The sequence below is a fragment of the Hylobates moloch genome, unplaced genomic scaffold (genome assembly GCF_009828535.3).
Source record: "Hylobates moloch isolate HMO894 unplaced genomic scaffold, HMol_V3 SCAFFOLD_8, whole genome shotgun sequence".
NCBI classification, from domain to species: Eukaryota; Metazoa; Chordata; class Mammalia; order Primates; family Hylobatidae; genus Hylobates; species Hylobates moloch.
Window position 1 is genome coordinate 3,850,337 of NW_026652283.1, and position 17,775 is coordinate 3,868,111.

The 17,775-nt window shown below is 38.4% G+C and overlaps 1 protein-coding gene across 5 annotated transcripts in view; it reads right to left on the reverse strand.

Annotated features, from left to right (window-relative positions):
* The window catches only part of PARP11 (poly(ADP-ribose) polymerase family member 11), a 64,948-nt gene that overhangs the window by 33,341 nt on the left and 13,832 nt on the right, over nucleotides 1–17,775 (reverse strand). The window contains exon 1 of one of the 5 annotated variants that reach the window (XM_058442773.1): nucleotides 1,042–1,156. The exons of the other annotated variants lie outside the window; for them this stretch is intronic. The gene's annotated coding sequence lies outside the window, so the exon portion shown is untranslated. Of the gene's footprint in view, nucleotides 1–1,041; nucleotides 1,157–17,775 lie in introns of those variants that run through there. 5 annotated transcript variants of the gene reach the window in all.

The window sequence follows — 17,775 nt, forward strand, 5'->3', positions numbered from 1 at the left end:
GTTTTCCCAGACCACAATGCCGATATATCTTATTTAATGCAGACTGTATTCTTGCAGTGTGTTGTTTCCTTTGTGACTCAAGGTTGAATTAAAATGCCTGTGAACTGCAAACTTGCTTATGATTGACTTGGTGCAATAAAGTTCCTTTCTAACCATTTCTGGTTTAGAAAACATTCAGCCATCCTAGAAACTAGCAATATTTATTTTGGCCTCTTTTGTTTTACCTTTATTTTTAGATGAGGTAAATGTTTTGTCTTTTACTTAAGGGTGCTAAGCAAGGTCCACTCTAGTGTAGCTGAAGAGAATGCGTATTTGGCTACACTATTTCTGTTTCCTGTGTTTTGCTTCCTACTTTATGTCTAAATGCTATTATTTTTAAAATCCTAATAATGTCTAATTTCCAATATGTTATTTTCAAATAACTAAGGTTTTGCTACTATTGTCAGCCATTTACTCTCCCACTAATTGGGATTATTTTTTAAAAGAGGTTTTTCTCCCCAAAATACAAGTTTTAGAAAATCTTAGAAGAGGAGTGGGTGCATGTCTTAATGCTGGGAAGCAGCAACTTTGGGGTTGAACTTACTTGAATGGGTTAAAAATTGCACTGTGTTACAGAGCTAGAAAATTTTATGTATGAAAAACGATAACAGCCTCACACTGAGTACAAATAATACTTTAAGAGCATGTGAAGATGTAATCATTTGCGTGTTACTTGTAAAAAAACTATATATACGTATCTTTTCAAGTGTTAAAAGGAAACTAGTACTTTATATTCTTTATCATATCACTTTTTGTAAGTGTTGAATATATTCCTGTTTATTTTTCTATCTTCTGTTTTGTAGCCTTAAGAAGTGTTTCCAGAAATACAATCTACCATCAGAGAATACTACAAACACCTCTATGCAAATAAACTAGAAAATCTAGAAGAAATGGATAAATTCCTCGACAAATACACCCTCCCAAGACTAAACCAGGAAGAAGTTGAATCTCTGAATAGACCAATAACAGGTTCTGAAATTGTGGCAATAATCAATAGCTTACCAACCAAAAAGAGTCCAGGACCTGATGGATTCACAGCCGAATTCTACCAGAGGTACAAGGAGGAACTGGTACCATTCCTTCTGAAACTATTCCAATCGACAGAAAGAGGGAGTCCTCCCTAACACATTTTATGAAGCCAGCATCGTCCTGATACCAAAGCCTGGCAGAGATATAACCAAAAAAGAGAATTTCAGACCAATATCCTTGATGAACATTGATGCAAAAATCCTCAATAAAATACTGGCAAACCGAATCCAGCAGCACATCAAAAAGCTTATCCACCATAATCAAGTGGGCTTCATCCCTGGGATGCAAAGCTGGTTCAACATACGCAAATCAATAAATGTAATCCAGCATATAAACAGAACCAAAGACAAAAACCACATGATTATCTCAATAGATGCAGAAAAGGCCTTTGACAAAATTCAACAACCCTTCATGCTAAAAACACTCAATAAATTAGGTATTGACGGGACATATCTCAAAATAATAAGAGCTATCTATGACAAACCCACAGCCAATATCATACTGAATGGGCAAAAACTGGAAGCATTCCCTTTGAAAACTGGCACAAGACAGGGATGCCCTCTCTCACCACTCCTATTCAACATAGTGCTGGAAGTTCTGGCCAGAGCAATCAGGCAGGAGAAGGAAATAAAGGGTATTCAATTAGGAAAAGAGGAAGTCAAATTGTCCCTGTTTGCAGATGACATGATTGTATATCTAGAAAACCCCATTGTCTCAGCCCAAAATCTCCTTAAGCTGATTAGCAACTTCAGCAAAGTCTCAGGATACAAAATCAATGTACAAAAATCACAAGCATTCTTGTACACCAATCACAGACAAACAGAGAGCCAAATCATGAGTGAACTCCCATTCACAATTGCTTCAAAGAGAATAAAATACCTAGGAATCCAACTTACAAGGGATGTGAAGGACCTCTTCAAGGAGAACTACAAACCACTGCTCAATGAAATCAAAGAGGATACAAACAAATGGAAGAACATTCCATGCTCATGGGTTGGAAAAATCAGTATCGTGAAAATGGCCATACTGCCCAAGGTAATTTATAGATTCAATGCCATCCCCATCAAGCTACCAATGACTTTCTTCACAGAATTGGAAAAAACTACTTTAAAGTTCATACGGAACCAAAAAAGAGCCCGCATCGCCAAGTCAATCCTAAGCCAAAAGAACAAAGCTGGAGGCATCACGCTACCTGACTTCAAACTATACTACAAGGCTACAGTAACCAAAACAGCATGGTACTGGTACCAAAACAGAGACATAGATCAATGGAACAGAACAGAGCCCTCAGAAATGATGCCACATATCTACAACTATCTGATCTTTGACAAACCTGACAAAAACAAGAAATGGGGAAAGGATTCCCTATTTAATAAATGGTGCTGGGAAAACTGGCTAGCCATATGTAGAAAGCTGAAACTGGATCCCTTCCTTACACCTTATACAAAAATTAATTCAAGATGGATTAAAGACTTAAATGTTAAACCTAAAACCATTAAAATCCTAGAAGAAAACCTAGGCAATACCATTCAGGACATAGGCGTGGGCAAGGACTTCATGTCTAAAACACCAAAAGCAATGGCAACAAAAGCCAAAATTGACAAATGGGATCTAATTAAACTAAAGAGCTTCTGCACAGCAAAAGAAACTACCATCAGAGTGAACAGGCAACCTACAGAATGGGAGAAAATTTTTGCAACCTACTCATCTGACAAAGGGCTAATATCCACAATCTACAATGAACTCAAACAAATTTACAAGAAAAAAACAAACAACCCCATCAAAAAGTGGGCAAAGGACATGAACAGACACTTCTCAAAAGAAGACATTCATGCAACCAAAAAACACATGAAGAAATGCTCATCATCACTGGCCATCAGAGAAATGCAAATCAAAACCACAGTGAGATACCATCTCACACCAGTTAGAATGGCCATCATTAAAAAAGCAGGAAACAACAGGTGCTGGAGAGGATGTGGAGAAATAGGAACACTTTTACACTGTTGGTGGGACTGTAAACTAGTTCAACCATTGTGGAAGTCAGTGTAGCGATTCCTCGGGGATCTAGAACTAGAAATAACATTTGACCCAGCCATCCCATTACTGGGTATATACACAAAGGACTATAAATCATGCTGCTATAAAGACACATGCACACGTATGTTTACTGCGGCACTATTCACAATAGCAAAGAGTTGGAACCAACCCAAATGTCCAACAACGATAGACTGGATTAAGAAAATGTGGCACATATACACCATGGAATACTATGCAGCCATAAAAAATGATGAGTTCATGTCCTTTGTAGGGACATGGATGAAACTGGAAAACATCATTCTCAGTAAACTATCGCAAGGACAAAAAACCAAACACCGCATGTTCTCACTCATAGGTGGGAAATGAACAATGAGAACTCATGGACACAGGAAGGGGAACATCACACTCCGGGGACTGTTGTGGGGTTGAGGGAGGGGGGAGGGACAGCATTAGGAGATATACCTAATGCTAAATGACGAGTTAATGGGTGCAGGAAATCAACATGGCACATATGTAACAAACCTGCACATTGTGCACATGCACCCTAAAACCTAAAGTATAATAATAAAAATAAAAATTAAAAAAAAAAAGAAGTGTTTCAAACATATCTGAATGTATAACAGTAAATGCCCTACATGGTGTGATGCTGCATTATATATAAAACTGTGTGCATATATTAAAAAAAAAAAGAAAAAAAGAGAAGATCCAAATAAATAAAATCAGAAATGAAAAAGTTACAACTGAGACCACAAGAAATACAAAGAATTATTAGAGACTATTATGAACAACATGCCAACAAATTGGAAAACCTAGAAGAAATGGATAAATTCCTGGACATATACAATCTACTATGATTAAATCATAAAGAAATAGAAAACTTGGATTGGGTGCAGTGGCTCATGCCTGTAATCCCAGCACTTTGAGAGGCTGAGGTGGGCAGATTGTGAGGTCAGGAGATTGAGACCATCCCGGCTAACACGGTGAAACCCCATCTCTACTAAAAATACAAAAAAATTAGCCAGGTGTGGTGGCAGGCACCTGTAGTCCCAGCTACTCGGGAGGCTGAATCAGGAAAATGGCATGAACCCAGGAGGTGGAGCTTACAGTGAGCCAAGATTGCGCCACTGCATTCCAGCCTGGGCAACAGAGCGAAACTCCATCTCAAAAAAAAAAAAAGAAAAAGAAAAAGAAAAAAAAAGAAATAGAAAACTTGAACAGGCTGGGTGCAGTGGCTCATGCCTATAATCCCAGCACTTTGGGAGGCTGAGGTAGGAGGATCATTTGTGGCCAGGAGTTCAAGACCAGTCTAGGCAACATAGCAAAACTCTGTCTCTGCACAAAATTTAAAAATTAGCTGGGCATGTGCCTGTGGTCCCAAATACTTGGGAGGCTGAGGTAGGAGTATCACTTGAGCTCTGGCATTTAAAACTACAGTGAGCTATGACTGCACCACTGCACTCCAGCCTGGTCAACAGAGATCCTGTAGGAAGAAAGAAAAAGAAAAGAGAAGAAGAGAAAGAAGAGGAAAAATAAAGAAAATTAAACCTAAACAAACCAATAATAAGTAACAAGACTGAAGAGGAAAAATAAAGAAAATTAAACCTAAACAAACCAATAATAAGTAACAAGACTGAAGCTGTAATTATGTCTCCCATCAAAGAAAAGCCCAGGACCTGATGGCTTCACTGCTGAATTCTACTAAACATTTAAAGAACTAATGCTAATTCTACTCAAACTCTTCAAAAAAGTTGAAAAGGAGGAAATACTTCAAACTCAGTTCTACGAGACAGCATTATCCTGGTATCAAAACCCAATAAGGACACAACAAACAAAAGAAAACCATAGGCCAATATCACCCATGAACACAGATGCAAAAATCCTCAATAAAATACTAGAAAACTGAATTCAACAACACATTAAAAAAATCATTCACCATGATCAAGTGGGATTCACATCCTAAGGATGCAAGGATGGTTCAACATATGCAAATCAATCAACATGACAGATCACAACAACAGAGAACCAAGAAGAAAAACCATATAATCATTTTAATAGATGCTTTAAAAGCATTTGATAAAATTCAACATCTTCTTATAATAAAAACCCTCAACAAACTGGATATAGAAGAAACATATCTCAAAATAATAAAGGCCAGATGACAAACCCACAGCTAATACCACACTAAATGGGAAAAAATTAAAAGCCTTCCTCTAAGATCTGGAACAAGACAAGGATGTCTAGTTTCACTACCGTTACTCAACATGATACTGGAAGTCCTGGCAAGAGTTAGGCAAGAAAGAGAAATAAATGGCAAACAAATTGGAGAGAAAGAAGTTAAATTTCCTTTGTTGACAGAAGACATAATCCTATTTGTAAAGAAACCTAAAAACTCTACCAAAACTTATTAGAACTGACAAATTCAGTAAAACTGCAGGATACAAAATCAACATACAAAAATTAGTAGCATTTATATATGCCAAGAGCAAACAATCTAAAAAAGAAATCAAGAAAGCAATTCAATTTACAATAGCTACAAAGAATATACAATACAGAGAAGTCAATTTAACTAAAATGAAAGATCTATACAGGAAAAACTATAAAATGCTTATAAAAGAAATTAAAGACATAAAAAATGGACAGATATTCCATGCTCATGAATTGAAACAATTAATATTGTTAAAATGACAATACTGCCCAAAGCAATTTACAGGTTCAACATAATCCCTATCAAAATACCAATGACATTCTTCACAGAAATAAACAAACAAACAAAAAATCCTAAAATTTATATAGAACCACAAAAGACCCTGAATAGCCAAAGCAATCTTGAGCAAAAATAAGGCTGGAGGCCTCACATTACCTGACTTCAAAATATACTACAAAGCTATAGTAATCGAATCAGCATGATACTTGCATAAAAACAGACACAGACCAATGGAACAGAATAGAGAACCCAGATATAAATCCACACATTTACAGCTAACTCATTTCAACAAAGTCACCATGAACATAGAATGGGCAGTCTCTTCAATAAATGGTGCTGGGAAAACTGAATAAAGACTATCCAATTCACAGAAGAATAAAACTATACCACTATCTCTAACCACATTAAAAAATCAAATCAAAATGAATTAAAGACTTAAATCTAAGATCTGAAACTATGAAACTACTAGAAGAAAACACTGGGGAAATCAGAACATTAGTCTGGGCAAGATTGTTTGTGTAAGACCTCAAAAGCACTGCAACCAAAGCAAAAATAGACCACTGGAATTACATCAAAAAAGGGTCTACACAACAAAGGAAACAATCAACAAAGTGAAGAAACAAGTCACAGAATGGGTGAAAATATGTGCAAACTATCAATGTGACAACAGATTAATAATAAGAATATATAAGGAGCTCAAACAATTCAACAGCAACAGAAAAAAAAAAAAAACACAATCCAATTTAAAAGTGGGCAAAAGACCTGAATAGGTATTTCTCAAAAGACATACAAATTGCCAATGGGTATATGAGAAAATGCTCAAAACCACTAATTTTCAGAGAAATACAAATCAAAACCACAATGAGACATCATCTCACCTCAGTTAAAATAGCTTTTATAAAAAGACAAAGAATAATGAATGCTATCAAGGATGTGGAGAAAATGGAACCCTCGTTCACTGTTGGTGGGAATGTAAATAAGAACAGTCACCATGGAAAACTATGGAGGTACCTCAAAAAAAAAAAAAATAGAACTACCATATTATCCAGCAACTCCACTACTGAGTATATACCTAAAAGAAAAAAAATTAATATAATGAAGAGATATCTGCACTCCCATGTTTATTGCAGAATGAATCATAATAGCCAAGATAGGGAATCAACCTAAGTATCCATCCATGGATGAATGGATAAAGAAAATGTGGTTTATATACACAATGGATTATCCAGCTTTAACAAAGAATAGAGTCATGGCATTGGCAGCAACATGGATGGAATGAGAATTCATTATGTCAAGTAAAATAAGCCGAGCACAGAAAGACAAATATCACCTGTTCTCATTCATATGTAGGAGCCAAATAAGTGGAACTCATGAAGAGACAAAGTAGATTGGTGATTACCAGAGGCTGGGAAGGGCAGAGGGAGAGAGTGATTAAAAGAGATTGATTAATGGGTATAAATATACAGTTAGATATAAGAAATAAGACCTAGAAGTGATAAGACCTAGTGTTCAATAGATCAGTAGGGTGACTGTAGTTTACAATAATCTATTATACATTTCAAAACAGCTAAAAGGGAATAGTTTGAATGGTTTCTAGCATAAAGAAGACAAGTATTTAAGGTGATAGATATCCCATTACCCTGATTTCATACGTAAATTTTATGTGAATTTATTAAATTATCACATGTCCTGAAAATAACGTATATCGATTATGTATCAATTTTTAAAATATGTATTTAATTAAATACCTAGCATTATGCCTATAATATACAAAATTGTTAAATATACAATAGCAGCACCAAGAAGGCAGGTGGGAACAAAGCTATATTGGAGAAGGAAGTAACACCATATGGTAACTCAAATCCACAAGAAGAATCACAGTAAATAAGATGGTATATGTAATAAATTAAATATATAGATGCTACATACTTGTTCTCCCCTTTTTTCTATCAGCTTCTTTAAAAGACATACAATTATGTAAAGTAATAATAAAAATGTATAGTTGGGTTGGTAACATATATAGACATTATATATATAGCATAATATATAACAGTTGAACACCACAATCCAAAAATCTGAAATCAGAATTCCTCCAAAATCTGAAACTTTTGGGGGCTTTACATAAGGCCACAAGTGGAAAATTCTACTCCTGACCTCATGTGATGGGTCACAGTCAAAATGAAAGAGTATAATATACAGTTTATTCAAGGGAAAAAAGACTTTCCCAGGCCCCTTCAGCTGCAATATATATTTTCCTCACATGTCCAGATTCCCCCACACAAGCATGTCCACAAAGGGTAATAAAATGGCATATGTGCAGGCTGGATGTGCCAATGGCAGGTTCCTCACAATGCCCCACAAGAGGCCAGTATCTATGTGCATTACTGTGTTTTTTTCTTATTCTCTGCTCTGCAGTATAAAGATACTGTTGACAAGGTCAGAAAGGCCTGCAGATATCACTGTGGATAATAGTGATAAGAAAAAAAGGAAAGCATTTATATTTATCTACAGAACAGAAAGTCAAGCTGTTATAGCAACTGGGCAGCAATGTTAAGTCTGAAATATCTTACAGAAGAGTATGGTGTTGAAATGACCACTATATATATGATCTGAAGAAAGAGAAGGACCAACTATAAAAGTTCTATGTTGAAAGTAATGAACAGAAGTTAATAAAAATGGAAAAATCCTGCATAAAGCTAAAAACGAAATCTTGTTCATGTATTGAAAGGATAGTCTATCAGCATCACAGAGAATCCATGCCACTTAATAGTATGCTGATCATGAAATAATCAAAGATCGTGATGAACTGAAAATCGAAAAGAATACTGAATGTTCAACAGGCATGTGGCAGAAATTTAAGAAAAGATACAGCATTGGGGGTCCATTCCAAGATGGCTGAATAGGAAAAACTCTGGTCCACAGCTCCCAGCGTGACTGACACAGAAGACAGGTGATTTCTGCATTTCCAACTGAGGTACCTGGTTCATCTCATTGGGACTGGTTGGACAGTGGGTGCAGCCCATGGAGGGCAAGCCGAAGAACAGCAGGGCATTGCCTCACCCAGGAAGCACAAGGAGTTGGGGGATTTCCCTTTCCTAGCCAAGGGAAGCTGTGACAGACTGTACCAGGAAAACTGGGACACTGCTACCCAAATACTGTGCTTTACCAACAGTCTTAGCAAATGGCACACCAGGAGATTATATCCCGTGCCTGGCTCAGCAGTCCCCACGCCCACGGAGCCTTGCTCACTGCTAGCGCAGCAGTCTGAGACCGAACTGCAAGGCAGCAGCCTGGCTTGGGGAGGGGTTTCCACCATTGCTGAGGCTTGAGTAGGTAAACAAAGTGGCCAGGAAGCTTGAACTGGGTGGAGCCCACCGCAGCTCAACAAGGTCTGCCTACCTCTGTAGACTCCACCTCTGGGGGCAGGGCATAGCTGAACAAAAGGCAGCAGAAACTTCTGCAGACTTAAATCTCCCTGTCTGACAGCTCAGAAGAGAGCAGTGGTTCTCCCAGCACAGTGTTTGAGCTCCAAGAATGGACAGACTGCCTCCTCAAGTGGGTCCCTGACCTCTGTGTAGCCTAACTGGGAGACACCTCCCAGTAGGGGCCGACTGACACATCATACAGCCGGGTGCCCCTCTGAGACGAAGCTTCAGGAAGGATCAGGCAGCAATATTTGCTGTTCTGCAGCCTCCGCTGGGATACCCAGACAAACAGGGTCTGAAGTGGACCTCCAACAAACTCCAACAGACCTGCAGCAGAGGGACCTGACTGTTAGAAGGAAAACTAACAAACAGAAAGGAATAGCATCAACACCAACAAAAAGAATATTTAGACCAAAACCCCATCTGCAGGTCACCGTCATCAAAGACCAAAGGTAGATAAAACCACAAAGATGGGGAGAAACCAGAGCAGAAAAGCTGAAAATTCTAAAAACCAGAGCACCTCTTCTCCTCCAAAGGAACGCAGTTCCTCGCGAGCAACAGAACAAAGCTGGATGGAGAATGACTTTGAGGAAATGACAGAAGTTGGCTTCAGAAGGTTGATAATAACAAACTTCTCTGAGCTAAAGGAAGATGTTGAACCCATCGCAAGGAAGCTAAAAACCTTGAAAAAAATTAGACGAATGGCTAACTAGAATAAACAGTGTAAGAGAAGACCTTAAATGACCTGATGGAGCTGAAAACCATGGCACAAGAACTATGTGACGGATGCACAAGCTTCAGTAGCTGATTCAATCAAGTGGAAGAAAGGGTATCAGTGACTGAAGATCAAATGAATGAAATGAAGCGAGAAGTTTCGAGAAAAAAAGAGTAAAAAGAAATGAACAAAGCCTCCAAGAAATATGGGACTATGTGAAAAGACCAAATCTACATTTGACTGGTGTACCTGAAAGTGATGGGGAGAATGGAACCAAGCTGGAAACACTCTTCAGGATATTATCCAGGAGAACTTCCCCCAACCTAGCAAGGCAGGCCAACATTCAAATTCAGGAAATACAGAGAACACCACAAACATACTCCTTGAGACGAGCAACCCCAAGATACATAATTGCCAGATTCACCAAGGTTGAAATGAGGAAAAAAATGTTAAGGGCAGCCAGAGAGAAAGGTCGGGTTACCCACAAAGGGAAGCCCGTCAGACTAACAGTGGATCTCTCCGCAGAAACTCTACAAGCCAGAAGAGAGTGGGGGCCAATATTCAGCATTCTTAAAGAAAAGAATTTTCAACCCAGAATTTCATATCCAGCCAAACTAAGTTTCTGAAGGAGAAATAAAATCCTTTACAGACAAGCAAATGCTGAGAGATTTTTGTCACCACCAGGCCTGCCTTACAAGAGCTCCTGAAAGAAGCACTAAACATGGAAAGAACGACCCATACCAGCCACTGAAAAACATGCCAAACTGTAAAGACCATCCATGCTAGGAAGAAACTGCATCAACTAATGGGCAAAATAACCAACTAACATCATAATGACAGAATCTGATTCACACATAACAATATTAACCCTAAATATAAACGGGCTAAATACCCCAATTAAAAGACACAGACTGGCAAATTGGATAGAGTCAAGACCCATCAGTGTGCTGCATTCAGGAGACCCATCTCACATGCAGAGACACACACAGGCTCAAAATAAAGGGATGGAGGAAGATCTACCAAGCAAATGGAAAGCAAAAAAAAGCAGGGGTTGCAATCCTAGTCTCTGATAAAACAGACTTTAAACCAACAAAGATCAAAAGAGACAAAGGCGGCCATTACATAATGGTAAAGGGATCAATTCAACAAGGAGAGCTAACTATCCTAAATATATATGCACCCAATACAGGAGTACCCAGACTCATAAAGCAAGTCCTTAGAGACCTACAAAGAGACTTAGACTCCCACACAATAATAATGGGAGACTTTAGCACCCCACTGTCAATATTAGATAGATCAACAAGACAGAAGGTTAACAAGGATATCCAGGACTTGAACTCAGCTCTGCACCAAGCAGACCTAATAGACATCTACGGAACTCTCCACTCCAAATCAACAGAATACACATTCTTCTCAGCACCACATTGTACTTATTCCAAAATTGACCACATAGTTGGAAGTAAAGCACTCCTCAGCAAATGTAAAAGAACAGAAATCATAACAAACTGTCTCTCAGACCACAGTGCAATCAAATTAGAACTCAGGATTAAGAAACTCACTCAAAACCACACAACTGCATGGAAACTGAACAATCTGCTCCTAAATGACTACTAGTTAAATAACTAAATGAAGGTAGAAATAAAGATGTTCTTTGAAAACAATGAGAACAAAGACACAATGCACCAGAATCTCTGGGACACATTTAAAGTAGTGTGTAGAGGGAAATTTATAGCACTAAATGCCCACAAGAGAGAGCAGGAAAGATCTAAAATCGACATGCTAACATCACAATTAAAAGAACTAGAGAAGCAAGAGCAAACAAATTCAAAAGCTAGCAGAAGGCAAGAAATAACTAAGATCAGAGCAGAACTGAAGGAGACAGAGACACAAAAAACTCTTCAAAAAAATAAATGAATCCAGGAGCTGGTTTTTTGAAAAGATCAACAAAATTGATAGACCACTAGCAAGACTAATAAAGAAGAAAAGAGAGAAGAATCAAATAGACACAATAAAAAATGATAAATGGGATATCACCACTGATCCCACAGAAATACAAACTACCATCAGATAATACTATAAACACCTCTACGCAAATAAACTAGAAAATCTAGAAGCAATAGAGGCAATTCCTGGACACATACACCCTCCCAAGACTAAACCAGGAAGAAGTTGAATCCTTGAATAGACCAGTAACAGGCTGTGAAATTCAGGCAATAATTAATAGCCTACCAACCAAAAAAAGTCCAGGACCAGACGGTCCTGAATTCTACTAGAGGTACAAAGAGGAGCTGGTACCATTCCTTCTGAAACTATTCCAATCAATAGAAAAAGAGGGAATCCTCCCTAACTCATTTTATGAGGCCAGCACCATCCTGATACCAAAGCCTGGCAGAGAAACAACAAACAAAAGAGAATTTTAGACCAATATCCCTGATGAACATTGATGCAAAAATCCTCAATAAAATACTGGCAAACCGAATCCAGTAGCACATCAAAAAGCTTATCCACCACAATCAAGTTGGCTTCATCCCTGGGATGCAAGGCTGGTTCAACATACGCAAATCAATAAATGTAATCCATCGCATAAACAGAACCAAACACAAAAGCCACATGATTCTCTCAATAGATGCAGAAAAGGCCTTCAACAAAATTCAACAGCCTTTCATGCTAAAAACTCTCAATAAACTAGGTATTGATGGAACATATCTCAAAATAATAAGAGCTATTTATCACAAACCCACAGCCAATATCAAACTGAATGAGCAAAAACTGGAAGCATTCCCTCTGAAAACTGGCACAACACAGGGATGCCCTCTCTCACCACTCCTATTCAACATAGTGTTGAAAGTTCTGGCCAGGGCAGTCAGGCAAGAGAAAAAAATAAGGGTATCCAATTAGGAAAAGAGGAAGTCAAATTGTCCCTGTTTGCAGACGATATGATTGTATATTTAGAAAACCCCATTGTCTCAGCCCAAAATCTCCTTAAGCTGATAAGCAACTTCAGCAAAGTCTCAGGATACAAAATCAATGTGCAAAAATCACAAGCATTCCTATACACCAATAACAGACAGAGAGCCAAATCATGAGTGAACTCCCATTCACAATTGCTACAAAGAGAAAATACCTAGGAATCCAACTTACAAGGGATGTGAAGGACCTCTTCAAAGAGAACTACAAACCACTACTCAACGAAATAAAAGAGGACACAAACGAATGGAAGAACATTCCATGCTCATGGATAGGATGAATCAATATTGTGAAAATGGCCATACTGCCCAAGGTAATTTATAGATTCAATGCCATCCCCATCAAGCTACACAATGACTTTCTTCACAGAATTGAAAAAGCTACTTTAAAGTTGATATGGAACCAAAAAAGAGCCCGCATTGCCAAGACAATCCTAAGCAAAAAGAACAAAGCTAGAGGCATCATGCTACCTGATTTCAAATTATACTACAAGGCTACAGTAACCACAACAGCATGGTACTGGTACCAAAACAGAGATATAGACCAATGGAACAGAACAGAGGCCTCAGAAATAACACCACACATCTACAACCATCTCATCTTTGACAAACCTGACAAAAACAAGCAATGGGAAAAGGATTTCCTATTTAATAAATGGTGCTGGGAAAACTGGCTAGCCATATGTAGAAAGCTGAAACTGGATCCCTTCCTTACACCTTATACAAAAATTAATTCAAGATGGATTCAAGACTTAAATGTTAGACCTAAAACCATAAAAACTCTAGAAGAAAACCTAGGCAATACCATTCAGGACATAGGCATGGGCAAGGACTTCATGACTAAAACACCAAAAGCAGTGGCAACAAAAGCAAAATAGACAAATGGGATCTAATTAAAGAGTTTCTGCACAGCACAAGAAACTACCATCAGAGTGAACAGGCAACCTACAGAATGGAAGAAAATTTTTGCAACCTACCCATCTGACAAAGGGCGAATATCCAGAATCTACAAAGAACTTAAACAAGTTTACAAGAAAAAAATCAAACAACCCCATCAAAAAGTGGGCAAAGGATATGAATAGACACTTTTCAAAAGAAGACATTTATGCAGCCAACAGACACACGAAAAAATGCTCATCATCACTGGTCATCAGAGAAACGCAAAACAAAACCACAATGAGATACCATCTCACACCAGTTAGAATGGCAATCATTAAAAAGTCAGGAAACAACAGGTGCTGGAGAGGATGTGGAGAAACAGGAACGCTTTTACACTGTTGGTGGGAGTGTAAACTAGTTCAACCATTGTGGAAGATGGAAGACAGTGTGGCGATTCCTCAAGGATCTAGAACTAGAAATACCATTTGACCCAGCGATTGCATTACTGGGTATATACCCAAAGGATTATAAATCATGCTACTATAAAGACACATGCACACATATGTTTACTGTGGCACTATTCACAATAGCAAAGACTTGGAACCAACCCAAATGTCCATCAATGATAGACTGGATTAAGAAAATGTTGCACATATACACCATGGAATACTATGCAGCCATAAAAAAAAGGATGAGTTCAAGTCCTTTGCAGGGATATGGATGAAGCTGGAAACCATTCATTCTGAGCAAACTATTGCAAGGACAGAAAACCAAACACCACATGTTCTCACTCATAGGTGGGAACTCAACAATGAGAACACTTGGACACAGGGCGGGGAACATCACACACCAGGGCCTGTTGGGGGGTGGGGGGCTGGGGAAGGGATAGCATTAGGAGAAATACCTAATGTAAATGACGAGTTAATGGGGGCAGCAAACCAACATGGCACATGTATACATATGAAACAAACCTGCACATTGTGCACATGTACCCTGGAACTTAAAGAATAATAATTAAAAAAAAAGATACAGCATTAAAATTTTAAAGACATGTAGGGATAAAACACGGTGATCATGAAGCAACAGAGAAATTCATTGATGAGTTTGCCAAGGTCATTGCGGATAAACATCTGACACTAAGTCTATAATGCCGATGAAACATCACTGTTTTGACATTATTATCCCAGAAAGACACCAATTACAGCTGCTGAGACACACCCTTTACAGGAATTAAGGATGCCAAGGACAGAATAACTGTGCTGGGATGTGCTAATACACATATAAGTGTAAACTTGCTTTGACAGGCAAAACCTCATGTCCTCACTGTATTCAAGGAGTGAATTTCTTACCAGTCATTATGCTAAAAAAAAAAAAAAAAAAAAAAGGAAAAGAAAAGGCATGTATCACCAGAAACCTCTTTTCTGACTAGTTTCACAAACATTTTGTACTAGTGGCTCATGCTTACTGCAGTGAAGCTAGACTGTAAGATTTTGTTATTCCTTGACAACTGTTCTGCTCATCCTCCAGCTGAAATTCCCATAAAAAATAATGTTTCTACCATGTACTTTCCCCAAAATGTGACTTCATTAATTAAGCCATGTGACCAGGATATCCTTAGATCAATAAAGAGTAAATATAAAAATATATTCTTGAATAGCATGCTAGCAACAGTGAACAGAGATAAGGGTGTAGAAAGTTTTCAAAAGTAGTTTAGCATGGAGGATGCCATAAATGCAGTTGCCAACACTTGTAAAACAATGACTGAAGACACAGTCGTGCCCGACACAACCTCTGGCCTGAGACTATGTTCAGTGTTGATGATGAACAATTGGTGATTTCGAGGGACTCTGTATATCATCCGAGGGAAAAAAAAAGATATATAACCTCCTGACATATGCAAAAAAATGTACCTCCAGAGTCTATCAGTAAGCTGGAAGAAGTGAATATCAAAGATGTTTCTAATATTGATAATGAGGCTCCAGTTGTTCATTCAGTATCAATGGTGAAATAATTAAAATGGTTCTGAATCAAGGTGACTTGATAACAGTGATGAAGATAACATTAACAATGCAGAGAAAGTGGCTGTAGATAACATGATGAAAACATGTGATGTAATAGATTACTAAAGGTCTGGAGCAGTGTGCATTCATACCAAACAAGAATTCATGTCAATTTATAACATCAAAGAAAGATTTCTAAGACAAAAACCATTGTTTCTTTTCTTTTCTTTTTTTTTTTTTTTTGGAGACAGAGTCTCACTCTGTCGCCCAGGCTGGAGTGCAGTGGCGCAATCTCGGCTCACTGCAAGCTCCGCCTCCCGGGGTTCACACCATTCTCCTGCCTCAGCCTCTCCGATTAGCTGGGACTACAGGCACCCGCCACCACGCCCAGCTAATTTTTTTTGTATTTTTAGTAGAGACGGGGTTTCACCGTGGTCTCGATCTCCTGACCTCATGATCCGCCTGCCTCGGCCTCCCAAAGTGCCAGGATTACAAGCGTGAGCCACGGCGCCCGGCCAACAAAAACCATTGTTAATGAGGTAGATGACTCTAAAGGAAACATTTTTAAAAGCCATCCAGCAAAATGCTTCCTCACCCCTATAGGAGCCACTACTTGGTCCCTCAATCGCTTCTGATGTTTTACCTAAAGTCAAAAAATACAGTGTATAGGAACATTTTAATCAAAACACAGCATCATAGGTGGAGACAAAGCTTGCCACTGTTTGCTGTTGCTGTTGTTTAACATCTGATAAAGGTATTCTGGTGATGCTATTGCACTGCTTAGTTATCCTGAACGCATTATCTTTTCACTGTATTAAATGTATGTCATACTTTTTACTGTTGAGAATTTATATATGAATATTCAGGCTGGGTGCGGTGGCTCACACCTGTAATCCCAGCACCCTGGGAGGCCCAGGTGTGTGGATCACTTGAGGTAAGGAGTTCAAGACCAGCCTGGCCAACATGGTGAAACTCCATCTCTATTTAAAAAAAAAATACAAAAATTAGCCAGGTGTGATGGTAGGCGCCTGTAATCCCAGTTACTTGGGAGGCTGAGGCAGGAGGATCATTTGAACCCAGGAGGTGGGGGTTCACAGTGAGCCGAGATCATGTCACTGCACTTGAGCCTGGGCGACAGAGCAAGACTCCATCTCAAAAAAAAAAAAAAAAAGAAAAATATTATATGAAATTACCTTTGAACTATGTGTAGAAGGCATATACGAAACATAAATAAATTCATGTTTAGACTTGGGTACTATCTCCAAGATACATTATTTTATAGATGTGAATATTCCAACATTTGAAAAAAATTAAACAGAAAACAAAAAGTAAAATGGCAGATGTAGGCCGGTGCGGCGGCTCACGCCTGTAATCCCAGCACTTTGGGAGGCCGAGGCGGGTGGATCACAAGGTCAGGAGATTGAGACCATCTTGACCAACATGGTGAAACCCTGTCTCTACTACAATACAAAAAATTAGCCAGGCGTGGTGGCACGCACCTGTAGTCCCAGCTACTTGGGAGGCTGAGGCAGGGAAATCGCTTGAACCAAGAGGCGGAGGTTGCAGTGAGCCGAGATTGCACCACTGCCCTCCAGCCTGGGTGACAGAGTGAGACTCTGCTAAAAAAAAAAAAAAAAAAAGGCAGATGTAAATAATAATATAACATGCAATTAAATAATAGTATTAAATGTGAGTAAACTAATCCAATCAAAAGGTAGATTTTTCAGATTAGATTTTTTTGAAATCCAACTATATGCTGTCCACAGAAATACACTTTAGATTCGAAGATACAAATAGGTGGAAAGTAGAAGGATAAATAGAAAATACCATGCAAACAACAGTCATAAAAAAGCTGGAGTGGCTATACTAATGCCAGGCAAAATAGACTTCAAACCAAAAAGTGTTACTATAAAAAGTAGGGTCATTTTATCATGATAAAACGGTTAATCCAACATAAAGATACAACAGTTACAAAGGTATA